Genomic DNA, 14042 nt, shown 5'->3' on the forward strand with positions numbered 1-14042 from the left:
TGAAAACTTAGATACTGCTGGGAATGAGGGCGTATTGGTCAGAGCCCTCAACACATCCCAGTACTTTGGGGAGGAATGGAAGCGAGAACTTCTTTCTTTCCCTCTCATGTTCAAATGAATCAAAATTGTTTGATGGATTTGGATAGCCCAACCCAACAGGAAAGAGCAACAAGATCCCTAGGAGATAATTTACCATGAGGACAGGGGAAAATAGATGAAGAGATGAGCTGAGAAAAGTGAATCCTGAGTCTGGATTCATTAGTGGATATGCTCCCAACACAGTCGGCTGGAGGCAGACTCGGGCCCATGTGTATCATAAGCATTTGAAGGTGGTAAGGCTGGGCTATATTTGGTGTAGATCCCATTTGACAATAAATTGTGCACTTCGTCCCTGTACAATGAAGAACCTCCATAGCCTGGACTAGGATCTACAACATCCAACATCCTTAGTGGCATAATTAGAGCCACAGCTTGAGCCACAGCTGTCTTGCTTGGCCAAGGTCAGCAGACAGCAACCCTGAGGTTCAGCTTTGGAACAGTAGTGATAATGCAGATGGTCACTGGCCAACATGGTCACATGGGTCACATGGGTCACATGCCAGCAAAGAGCCCAATTTTCTGGGGCTCGACGCCATGAAACTGCTTCTGACTGCTCTGGTTTCAGAAGGCAGTATACTAGGCATCTTAGCCAAAAGTGCAGCAGCAGCACATTCTGGAATTACACCACCAGGGCAGTTCTGTGGACTCCTCTAGCCTCAAGGGGGCACACTGACTTTTGGGTTTGCTAAAAAAAAATAATAGAATGACAAACATCTGAACATGAATCAGCACCCTTGGGTCTTCTTGAATATACTTGGGGAGGAAGAATATGCATGTCACACTAAATTATGTAGTAAAAGGAAGTGTGACTGGTAAGGATCATATGAGGACATGTTTTTCCAGGTCACTCTGAATACTTCTCTTTTGCCTCTGCTGGATCCTTTTTCTCTTCGAGCTATGAGTTAGTAATCTACTTTTGCTCATTTGCATTCTTTTCCTGGAGACTTCATCCTGCATCTTCAATGACTTACTGGACATTTTTACACATGCATTATTTCAAACTCAATTTGCCTAAAACCCACCTCAACAAAATCCAAAAGTGAAATGAACTAAGGACATAAACAGGCAATTCACAATAGAAAAAAACACAAATGGACAATAAACATATGAAAAGATGTTCTATCTCATTAGGAATTTTTTAATATTGTTTTAAATTTATTTATTTATTTTGAGACAGAGAGAGAGAACCAGCAGGGGAGGGGCAGAGAGAGAGAGGGAGAAAGAGAATCCCAAGCAGGCTCCACACTCAGAGCAGAGCCTGACCACGACTGTGAGATGATGACCTGAATTGAAATCAAGACTCAGATGCTTAACCAACTGAGACTCCCAGGTGCCCTTCATTAGGAAGTCTTTAAATCACATTGAAAATCTTTTTTTTTTGGCCTGTCATATTGTTAAAGATTTCCCCAAAACCTAAGCTTCTACTGTTACAATCCATATCTTAAGCTCTTTTTAAAAAGGTGACCCCAATGTCTACAAGCTTGTTACCAGCTTCCTCTGTCTACTTGGGACTCTTCTCTCCAGGTGAATGATCCCTCCATTCATCAGTTATCTTCACAAAAGGAACAGAGGAGTTTCTGACATTTAGAAAAGCTGAGAAAACAGTATGGGTCCAACAAAAATCAACTGATTTCTTCTAAATGTTCATTCATTCACTCACTCCTGAGAGCAGCAGAGGATCTGGATAGATGAAAAGACACTCATACAAGCCACTCACCTATTTTCACTTGCTAACATGATGCCTTTGATGCTTTCAGGTGTCTTGTAATCCTAAAAGAATCTAAGCTTTTGGGGGGAGGTGGAAGGAGCCTAGAACCATGTTCTACTTCTTTGACTTCTCCTACAGTATTTCTCACATAGAAAATGTGAGATAAATGTTTGTTCATTTCTTGATTACCTTCCACACAGTATAAAAACTTCAAGAATAAATTTAATTCAGAAAGGTATATAGCATGGTTGTTAAGCACCTGAATGCTGAATGCTAGAGTTGGGCAGATTTAATTTCCTATCTTTTTTTTTTTTTTTTTTTAGAGAGAGAAAATGTATGTGCAAGTGTGAGTGGGAGAGATGGAGCAGAGGGAGAGAGAGAGAATCCCAAGCAGGCTCCACACTGCCAGCAAAGAGCCCAATTTTCTGGGGCTCGACCCCATGAAACTGTGAGATCCCGACCTGGCCAAAACCAAGAGTCAGATGCTTAACCAATTGACCCACCCAAGTGCCCCTGAAGTATTTTAGTTTTATGTAGTCCCATGTACTTATTTTTGCCTTGGTTGCTTGTGTTTTTGGTATCATATCCAAAAAAGTCATTGTCAAGACCAATGTCACAGAGCCTTTGACCTATGTTTTCTTCTAGGAGTTTTACATTTCCAGTCTTAACGTTTCATTCTCTAATCCATCTTGAGTTAATGTTTATGAGTGGTATAATTTAGGGCTCCAATTTCATTCTTCTGCATGTGACTATCCCATTTTTCCAAATCATTTATTAAAAAGCCTATCTTTTACCCATTGAGTATTCTTGTCTCCCTTGTCAACTATTAGCTAGCTTTATGGGTGAGGGTTTATTTCCATGCTCTCAATTCTATTCCATTGGCATATAAGTCTATTTTATGTCAGTACCATACTGTTTTGACTACTATAGCTTTGTAGAATAGTTTGAAATTGGGAAGTGTGGTGCCTCCAGTTTCGTTCTTTTTTTCTCAATATTGCTTTGGTTATTCAGGACCTTTTGTGGTTCCATAAAATTTTAGGATTGTTTTTCTATTTCTGTGAAAAATGTCATTGGAATTTTGATAGGGATTGCATTTAATCTATAGATGGTTTGGGGTAGGAGAGACACTAACAATATTAATTTTTCTGATCCATAAACATGGGGTATCTTTCCATTTGTTTCAACAGAGACTAATAGTTTTCAGTGTACCAATCTTCATCTCCTTGGTGAAATTTATCCCTAAGTATGTTATCACTTTTGATGCCATTTTAAATGGGATTGTTTTCTTTATTTCTTTTTCAGATAGTTTGCTGTTAGTGTAGAGAAACACAACTGATTTCTGTATGTTGATTTTATATCCTGTAACTTTACTCAAGTCATTGATTAGTTCCAACAGGTTTTGGGTGGATTCTTTAGGATTTTCTTTTTTTAAATATTTATTTATTTATTTTCAGAGAGAGAGAGAGAAAACAAGCAGGGGAGAGGCAGAGAGAGAGAGAGAGAGAGGGAGAGAAAATCCCAAGCAAGCTCAGCACTGTTGGCGCAGAGCCCAACATGGGGCTCAGTCTCACAAACTGCGAGATCATGACCTGAGCCAAAATCAAGAGTCGACGCTTAACTGACTGAGCCACCCAGGCGCCCCATAGGATTTTCTATATATAAGAACATATCATCCTCAAACAGAGACAATTTTACTTCTTAATTTGGATATCTTTTATATCTTTGTCTTGCCTAATTTTACTGGCTCGGACTTCCAGTACTATCTTGAATAGGAGTGATGAGAATGAGTAACTGTCTTTTCCTGATCTTAGAGAAAAAACTTTCAACCTTTCACCATTGAGTATGATATTAACTGTGAGCTTGTCATATTATGTTGAGTTACATTCCTTCTATACCCACTTGTTGGGAGTTTTTCTCATGAAAGGATGTTGTAGTTTGCCAAACTTTTCAGCATCTATCGAGATAGTCATGATTTTTATCTTTCATCCTATTAATGATGTATCACATTTATTGATTTGTGTATGCCAAACTATCCTATATATCAAGGATAAATCCCACTTGATCAAGGTGTATGATCCTTTTAATATGCTGTTGAAGTCAGTTTTCTAATGTTGCCAATTTTTGCATTTGTATTTATCAGGAACATTAGCCTGTGGTTTTCTTTTCTTGTATCATCCTTATCTGACTTTGGTATCAGGGTAATGCTAGCCTCATAAAATGAGTTTGGGAGAATTCCTTCCTCTTCTACTTTTTGGAAGAGATTGAGAAGAATTGGTATTAATTCTTCTTAAAATGTGTGGTAGAATTCACCAAGAAAACCATCTGGTCCTGGCCTGTCTTTGTTGCAAGGTTTTGATTATTGATTCAATCTCCTTACTTATACTGGTCCATTTAGCTTTTCTATTTCTTCATGATTCAGTCTTGGTAGGTTGTATGTTTCTAGGAATTTATCCATTTCTTATAGGCTATCCAATTTGTTGGTTTATAATTGTTTATAACAGTCTCTTATGATCCATTGTATCTCTGTGGTGTCATTTGTAATGTCTCTTTGTATTACTGATTTTATTTACTTGAGTCTTCTCTTTTTTTTTTCTTGATTAGTCTAGCTAAAACTTTGTCAATTCTTTTATCTTTTCAAAAAACAGCTTTTATTTTTGTTCATATTTTTTATTGTTTTTTTTCTGGACTCCATTTTATTCATTTATTCTCTGATCTTTATTCTTTTCTTTTCTTTTTTTAATCCAACATTTTATTATGAACATTTTCTTTCTTTTCTTTATATAATTTATTGTCAAGTTAGCTAACATATAGTATATACAGTGTGTTCTTGGTTTCAGGAGTAGATTCCATGATTCATCACTTACATACAACATCCAGTTCTCATCCTAACAAGTGCCCTCCTCAATGCCCATCACTTATTATTTTCTTTCTTTAGTTTTTCTGAGCTTAGTTTGTTCTTTTTCTAGTTTCTTCGGGTGCAAAGTTAGGTTGTTTGAGTTTTTTTCCCCTTAAAGTAGCAATTTATCACTAAAAACCTCCCTCTTTGAACTGCTTTTGCTGCATCCTTTATGTTTTGGCATGTTGTAGTTTCATTTTCTTTTGTTTCAAGATTTTAAAAAATTTCCTTTGTGATTTCTTTTTTTGACTCATTGGTATTCAGGCATCTTTTAATTTTCATGTATTTGTGGATCTTCCAAATTTTGTCCTGTTATTTATTTCTAGTTGCATACCACTGAGGTCACAAAAGATACATGGTATGATTTCAATCTTCTCAAATTTGCTAAGACTTGTTTTGCGACATACCATATGATCTATTCTGGAGAATGTTCTGTGTGTGCTTGAAAAGAATGTGTATTCTGCTGTTGCTGGATGGAATGTTCTGTATATGCTGTATATGCTATTAGGTCTATTTGATCTAAAGTACAATTTAAATCCAACCTTTTCTTTTTGATGGTGTATCTATTCTTGAAAGTGGAGTATTAAATTTCTCTATTATCATGGTAGTATATTTTTCCCTTCAGATCTGTTAGTATTTGCTGAATATATTGGGTGCTCTAATGTTGAGTACATATGTGTTTACAATTATGATATCCCCTGGATTATTTTTCTCCTTTATCATTATATAATGACCTTTTTTTGTTTCTTGTCACAACTTTTGAGTTAAAATCTATTTTGTCTGACATAAGTATACCTACCCCTGAACTCATTTGTCTTCCACCTGCACAGAATATTTTTTTTACATCCTTTTCCTTTGAGACTATGTGTGTCCTTAAAGATGAACTAAGTCTCTTGTTGGGTCTTGCTTTGCTTTTGTATCCATTCAGCCACTCTATTCCTTTTGATTAGATAATACAATTCCCTTAAATTCAGAATAATTATTGATACAAGAGACTTAGTAGTGCCATTTTATTCATTGTCATCTGCCTGTTTTGTCATTCTCTTGTTCCTTTCTTTTTCTCTCATTATCTTCCTTTGTGAATTAATAATTCTCCTAGTGGTATGCTTTGACTCCCTCTCCTTGTTTTTTGTGTATCCGCTGTAGGTTTCTACACTGTGTTTACATGAGGCTATATAAAACATCTTATAGTATATTTATAAGTACATTTTATATTGATAACAACTTAACTCCAATTGCATGCCAAATCTCTACACTTTTACTCCCCCTTTTATGTTTTAATGTCACATATCTCCCCTTTTTATATTGTTTATTCATTAACAAATTACTGTAGCTATAGTATTATTTTTAATACTTTTATTCTTTAACCTTTTTACTAGAGTTAAGTGGTAAACACATCACCATATTACCCTATTAGAATATTCTGAATCTGACTTCATATTTACCTTTACCTGTGTAATATATTTGCATATGTTACTTATTATCATCCTTTCATTTCATCTTGAAAAATTCCTCACAGTGGCACCTGGGTGGCTCAGTCGGTTGAGCATCCAACTCTTGATTTCGGCTTAGGTCATGACTCCGCACTGAGCTGAGCATGGAACCTACTTGAGATTCTCTCTCACTCTCTCTTTTTCTCCCTTCCTTTGCCTCTCTCCCTGACTCATATGTGCAAGCACTCTCTCTCTCTCTAAAAAGAAGGAAGGAAGGAAGGAAGGAAGGAAGGAAGGAAGGAAGGAAGGAAGGAAGGAAGGGAGAAAGATTCCTTGCAGCATTTCTTGCAACGTAGGTCTAGTAATGACGAACTCCCTGTTTTTGTTTGTGTGGGAAACTCTTTATCTCCTTCATTTCTAAATGATGATGTGGCTGGATTAGTATTATTGGATAGCAGGGTTTTGGGGTGGGGGGGGGTGTTTGTTTTTTTGTCTTTCAACTCTTTGGATATACCATCCCACTTGCTATTTTAAGATTTCTGTTAAAAAATCTGCTGATAGACTTATGAGGATTCCTTAAGAGACATTTTTTTTCCTGCCACTTTTAAGGTATTCTCTTTGTCTTTTATTGTTGACAGTTTTATAACACTGTGTCTTAGAGAAGATCTTTTTGAGTTGAATTCTTAGGAGGACCTATAAGCTTGATAAACTTGGATGGCCAAATCTCTCCCCAGATTTGACAAGTTCTCAGCCATTATTTCTTTAAATAAGCCTTCTGCCCCCTCCTCCCTCTCTTCTCCTCTTCTCCTTCTGTGACTTCAGTAATTCACAGACTGCTTCTTTCAATAGTATCCTATAGTTTATGTAGGCTTTCTGAAAATCTTTTGTATTATTTTTTCTTTGTTCACCTCTGACTAGATAATTTCAAAGGTTTTGTCTCCCACTTTATAGATTCTTTCTTCTGCTCTATCCATTCTATTGTTGATGCTCTCTATTGTATTTTCCCCCCTACTCCATTCATTGTATTCTTCAGTTCCAAAACTTTCTTTTTGGTTCTTTTTTATGATTTCTATCTGTTTGGTAAACTTTTCATTTTGTTCATGTACTGTTTTCCTAATTTCATTGAATTGTCTCTGTATTTTCTGGTGGCTTATTGAATTTCCTCAAAACAGTTGTTTGAAATCTATAGCGGATAAATCACAGATCTTCATGTCTTGGGGTTGATTACTGGAAAATTGTTGTGATCATTTGGTGAGATCGCGTTTCGTTGATTTTTTATGTTTCATGAAGTTTTGTGTTGCTGTCTTTACATTTCAAGTGGCAGTCACCTTCTCAGGTCTTCACTGACTAACTTTGGGAGAGAGATACCTTCCATCAGTCCTGCTACAGATTCTAAGGCTTTCTCAGACCTATGAATATGCCTGCTTCACGCCTATTGCTCCCTCTTGTGGCAAAATTCTTAAACTTGTCTGGGTCTTCCAAAGCAACAGGTCAAGTACTAATAGTCTCCCTTTTGCTTTTATAAAGGTGGTACTAAATTCTCAAGTTTGTGGTCTCTCCCAGGCTTACAGATTTGGGCTTTCTGCATGTGCTCACTAGCTGTCTGCAAAAGCTCCCTCTCACTGCCATTGGGAGTATACACAGGGAACTGGCCATGGAATGGGAATGTGTGTGGGTGAGACAAATAGAGTGCTGGGGGTGCCTGTGGGCCAGCTGGGGGGATCTGAAAGCAAGGCATACCCAGTGGTTCATGGGCAAGCCTCCCAATGGAATGCTTGTCAGTGTAGAGGATCTGTGTCCCTTTCATACAGTCATCCTGAGTCCTGGATGCTATTCTCTCAGCTGTTCACCACCCTCCAGTCATGCAGCTCATGACTTAGTACTCCGGATTGGGACTAGGGAGAAATGGGGTCTTTTTTAAAAGTTTATTTTTGAGAGAGAGAGAGAGAGAGAGAGAATGAAGGCATGAAGGAGGGGTGGAGAGAGAGAGAGAATGAATGCATGAAGGAGGGGTAGAGAGAGAGAGGACCCCAAACAGGCTCCATGCTGTCAGCACAGAACCTAATATGGGGCTCAAACCCATGAACTGTGAGATATAATCCAAGCTGAAGTTGGATGTTTAACTGACTGAGCCACTCAGGTGCCCTGAGATAAATGGGTCCTTTTGGCAGCATCCTGCACAAGTGGGAAAGCCAGGTGTTCATTCACATGCTCTCACACTCCCCTGTGGGAGAAATCATGTGCTGAGAAGGGCTCTCTTAGTACTAAGCTGTGTTGCTTTGTGGGAGAGTTGATACAGGTAGAGTCAAACTGTTCCTCTTACCCTCACCACTGCACTGTCTTGGATTTGTTTGTTTGTCTGTTTGTTTTTGGCTCCAACATTGTGCTGGATCTTATCTGCTGGACACTTGAACTTCCAAAAAGGATCTCTCATTGTGGGTGATTGCTTAAATCAGTGTTCTTCAGGACCTCCCGGACTATAGCTAAGATAGGCAGATGCCAGTTCATGGGCTACTTCAGGTTCCACAGCCCAAATCAAGGTCTGCATGTCTACTACCTGACTCACAAGCGGGCAAGTCCTCTCTCAAATCCCTTGGTATATAGTGCTGGTAACAGAACTAAAGCCAAACAAGGCTACAGCTAAGTCTTCAAGGATATGAAACTGTTTTGGGTCTACAGCTGGGACTACAGTAGATAGGTCAACTGCCTGGGTGCAGGCCTGTCTTCTCAAAATACCCCTCCTAATTCTTGGACTGCACAGGAAATTCACAGTCTCCTATCTGAATCCCGCAGCTTCCACACAGGCACTTTTGTTCATGGATAGATGTCAAATTGTTATTGTTGAGGACGGAATACAAGCAAGGGAGGTCTTATTCAGCCATCTTGCTGACATCACCATTAGAGCTCCCCCCAATTTTTCTTTGTGCCCCTTTGTAATCTTTCCCTTTTGTCCCTCCCTGTCCCCAACCCATAACCTAGGCAACCACTGATCTGCTTTCTATCAATACAGGTTAGTTTGCATTGTCTAGAATTATAAAATGGAATCATACAGTGTGTATTATTTTTTGCCTGTCCTGTTCTACTCAGCAAAATTATTTTGATATCCATCCATTTTTTTGCATGTATCAGTAGTTCATTCTTTTTTATTGGCACATAGTATTCCACTGTATGGGTATATCACTTTCTTTTGTATCTTCACCTGTTGAATATGGAGTTTTTTCCAGTTTCAGGCTATTACAAATAAGTCTTCTATAAACATTTTTTTACAAGTTTTTACAGGACATGTGCTTTCATTCCTTTAGGATAAATACCTATAAATAGAATGGTTGATTTATCTAATATCTAATCTAATGGGCATATGTTTAATTTTAAGAAACTGCCAAACTATTGCCCAAAGTGGTTATGCATTTAACATTTCCCACTGGCAGTGTATGAGAGCACCAGTTTTTCCAAATCCTCACACACACTTGATATGGTCAGTCTTTGTAACTTTAGACATTCTTTTAGGCATGAAGTGGCATCTTCTTGTGGTTTTAATTTGCATTTTCTGACGTCTACTGATGCTTATTTCCTATCCATATATATGCTTCGATAGAGTATCTGTTCAAATATTTTGCTTTCTTGGTTTCCTGCCTCCGCCCCCCAATTGTTTCTTTTCTTCCTATTGAGAGTTCTTTTATATTCTGGAAATGAGTCATTCATCAGGTATGTGATTTACAAATATTTTCTCCCAGTCTGTAGCTTGTCTTTTCATTCTCTTAACAGTGCCTTTTGAAGAGAAGTTCTTGACTCTTGTGAAGTGCAAATTATCAGTACCTAGTTCAGAGGGCCATGAAGATGAAGGGAATGATACAGAGAAAATAGGTAACAGTGATTGGAATATAGTAAGTGCTCATTAAATGTTAATCTTTGTTGACTTCATTGAAGGAAAAAATGGCTTAAATAATAAAGACTAATTGTCAGCTTAAATCCCCCACTTCCTTACCACTTATGATTATGAGCTGTATAAACAAAATTTGGGGTTCTGAAATAGTTGAGCACTTATCCATTGCTGGTAAGAATATAACTTGGTACAACCACTTTGCAGAACAATTCGACAAAAGCTAGTAAAGTTGACAATGCATATTTCCTCTCTAAGCAATTCCACACCTGGACCATAGAATCTCACACATATATCCAAGGAGATATGTATTTATATATGAATAGCTATGTTTTGGTGATAGAAAAAAAGTCTAAACAACCTAAATGTACCCTAATAGGAAAATGGATAAAGGATGGAAATGGACATAACAAAAAATTACATTGCGGTAAAAAAAAAAATGATAAAGCTGTAAGTATTAAGAGCGATGAGCTTCATACACATAATATTTGAGGAAAGAAAACAAGATACAAAAAAATACTCCTTAGATTATTTCAAGCCTTTAGCTAGTTTCTAGCAACCTGAAAAAGCTGATTTTGACAGTTCCCTAGTGTTCTTGTCACTTTCAGGGAGGAATCGATTTTCAGAGGTCCAACTTACTCCACCATTTTGCAAGCTGAGGTCACGCTTGTAACTTATATGCTGTATTATAAAATATATGCATGACAAGCATATTTCTACCATTTTTGACTAGAATTCAATGAACACTAAATCTTTTTTGCCTACCATTTTACACAACTGAAGATTAAAAGAATTTTCCACATACCAGCTGCTGGCTTTATATATTTCACACTTGTTTTTCCTCCACTCCTTATGGTATTGGGCACTGTAGAATATATTGTGATAAGATCTCTGGCCCTACATCTTTACATTGCAGCACAGAATTGGCACAGTGGGCACAAGGACTATGCCTGGAAGTCATACCTACATTGAAGGGCTGAAAATAACCTAATTATATAGAAGTAACTATGATCCACAAAAGTATATGCTACTAAACCCCAACAAAATGTATCCCAAGCTCAATTTGTTCTTAGTCATGTCTCAAAAAATCCATGTCCACTCCCACACCACTTTATAGTAAAAGAAATATATAGAGATAAAATCAGAGTAGAATGAGACAACAGACTCAACCTAGTATGGTTACAATATCTTTTAGAAATTTTACAAAACCAAATGACTATATGAACACATTGCTAGGACTCCAACCTTGAAAAGGGCCTATTAGAGATCCTGAATTTTAAGTTTAACCTCACTATATGTCTCTGTCTCTGCCTCTATTTCTCTCTCTCTCTCTCTCTCTCTCTCTCACACACACACACACACACACACACACACACACACACCACCTGGTCTCTCCTTTGATTTCTCTCTGGATCTCTGGGTTTCTTTTCTTCTATGTAGTTTCTGCAGACTGCTTTACTCTGCTTATGTATGCACATGGCCCTAAGATGGCTGCCTGAGCCCCTTGTACATATACCCTGTAGAATTGCTAAGTGCCAGCTCACTAACATCTATTTGTCCAGTTTCCAGAGAGAAGCTAATTGCTCTCCCCACCAGTTTATTAATTGGCTTTCTTCAGCTCAGGTGTTCAACTTTGATCCAATAAGCTATACCAAGTATAAGTAAAGTCTCATAGGACAAGGGTAGCTTTAGAGTCCCATACTGTAAGTGGATAGAATATCAAATAATTTGTGGATGGAAAATAGGAACAGGCTAACCTGATGCCCAAGGCAGTATATTATGGCAAACTTGATTACGTTCAAGTAATAGGTACAGCAAAGTCTTTGCCAAAAACTTCATATGTAAATATATTTGGGGTTTTCTCTAAGAACATGTATCTTATTTCCCAAAATTGGATTCACAGGGATCCTATTTCAGGGGGATAGGGATTGTTCATAGCACTAGAATTCTGAGGAACACATTTTGGGAAATTCTGGATTAAATAATAACAGTGAAATTATTACTCAGTAAAGTAATATTGTCTCAGCATAGCACCAATCTAAGCATTTTTGTAATCCTTATACCAGTTCCATGTGGTAGGTTCTATTCTTACAAATAGAGACGCTGAGGCATAAGAGAAGTTGACCAATTTGCCCCAAGTTGAACAACTAAGGAGTGGGGCTGCTTGACTGGCATCCAGGCAAGGTTTCATGCTTAACCTTGTGCTACATAGGCATACCTTGGAGATATTATGGTTCAGTTCCAGATTACTGAAATAAGGCAAAAATCATAATACAGTGAGTCAAATGAATTTTATGCTTTCCCAGTGCATATAAAAAATATCCTTACACTATAGTCTATTAAGCATGCAATAGCATTATGCCTTAAAAAACAATGTACATACATTAATTGTAAAATTCTTTATTACTAAAAATTGCTAATCATCATCTGAACTTTCAGCAAGCCATAATCTTTTCCCTGGTGGAGGATCTTACCTTGATGTTGATGGCTGCTGACTGGTCAGGGTGGTGGGTTGCTGAAGCCTGGGGTGGCTGTGCCATTTCTTAAAATAAGACAACTATGAAGTTTGCTGCTTCAGTGGACTCCTCCTTTCACAGCTGATTTCCCTGTAGCATGTGATGCTGTTTGATAGCATTTTACTCACAGTAGGAGTAAAATTTTTTTCAAAATTGGAGTCAATCCTCTCAGACCTTGCTGCTGCTTTATCAACTAAGTTTCTGTAGTATTCTAAATCCTTGTCATTTCAACAGTCTTCACAGTTCCTAACCAGGAGTAGACTCCATCTGAAGAAACCACTTTCTTTGCTCCTGCATAAGAAGTAACTCCCCACCCATTAAAGTTTGATCTTGAGATTGCAGCAACTCAATTATATCTTCAGTCTTCATCTCTGGTTCTAGTTCTCTTGCTGTTTCCATCACGTCTACAGTTCTGTCCTGCACTGAAGTCTTCAACCCCTCCAAGTCATCCATAAGGGTTGTAATCAACTTCTTCCAAACTCCTGTAAATGTTGACATTTTGACCTCTTCCCATGGGTTATGAATGCTTGTAATGGCATCTAAAATGGTGAATCCTTTCCAGAAGATTTTCAATTTACTTTTCTCAGACTTATCAGACGAATAACTATCTATGGCAGCTATAGCCTTATAAATGTATTTTTATTTTTATTTATTTTAAAGAAAATTTTTTTATTTTTATTTTTTAAAAATATTTATTACTTTTATTTATTATTTATTCTATTTATTATTTTCTTCTCCTCCATGCATGAGAGGGAGAGAGAGAGAGAATCTTTTATTTTTAAAGACATAGTTATACAGCATCATGATTAGATTATTACATTGAGAAATCAACAGCATGGGTGCAAAAAAAATATCTACATTAAAACACTTTGTTGGAGTGCATTACACTTTCTACAGAACAGAAACTAAAATAAACTGTTATATAATTAGTCATGAATATAGTCCTCGGGTTTTTGCCCATACACATGAATATTGTCTAAAACATGGCTCCTTTGTGGCAGCTAGGCCCTGCCGCCACCGTGCTTGGCTGAGCTCACAAACCTGTTGTAACCTGTGGCTTCCCTGTCACTTCTCTGGCTCTCCTCTCCTGCTAAGCTTCGTTTCCCGACAGTAATTAAAACCTTCTGCCACTGCCATAGCTACTGCTGCTGCTGGAACTGCCACCTTGGTTTCTGGTTTGACAAAGTATTGGCCTCCACCACCATAGGGCGCAGAGCTTCTGCCTCCAAACTTCCCTCCTTGCAGGGGTCCAAAATTTGAAGATTGATTGTTGTAATTGCCAAAATCATTATAGCTTCCGCCACCTCCAAAATTGCTTCCATCATTACCAAATCCGTTACAGCCATCCACACTGCCACCACGTCCACCACCACCTCGCCTGCCACCAAAGCCACCTCGCCTGCCACCAAAGCCACCTCGCCCACTGAAGTTTCCCCCACGACCAGAGTTGTCATTCCCACCACAACCACCACCAAAGTTTCCAGGACCACTTTGACCTCTCTGGCTGGCT

General features: G+C 37.9%; 1 long non-coding RNA gene across 1 annotated transcript; it reads left to right on the forward strand.

The window, feature by feature from the left end:
• Positions 1-1434: 1434 nt before the first annotated feature.
• On the forward strand, positions 1435-2926 carry LOC115500528. Its single transcript, XR_003964551.1, has 3 exons — positions 1435-1446; positions 2335-2340; positions 2847-2926. It is a non-coding gene; the product is annotated as an uncharacterized LOC115500528 (long non-coding RNA).
• Positions 2927-14042: the final 11116 nt, after the last annotated feature.

Source organism: Lynx canadensis, chromosome A2 (genome assembly GCF_007474595.2).
Source record: "Lynx canadensis isolate LIC74 chromosome A2, mLynCan4.pri.v2, whole genome shotgun sequence".
Lineage (NCBI taxonomy): Eukaryota > Metazoa > Chordata > Mammalia > Carnivora > Felidae > Lynx > Lynx canadensis.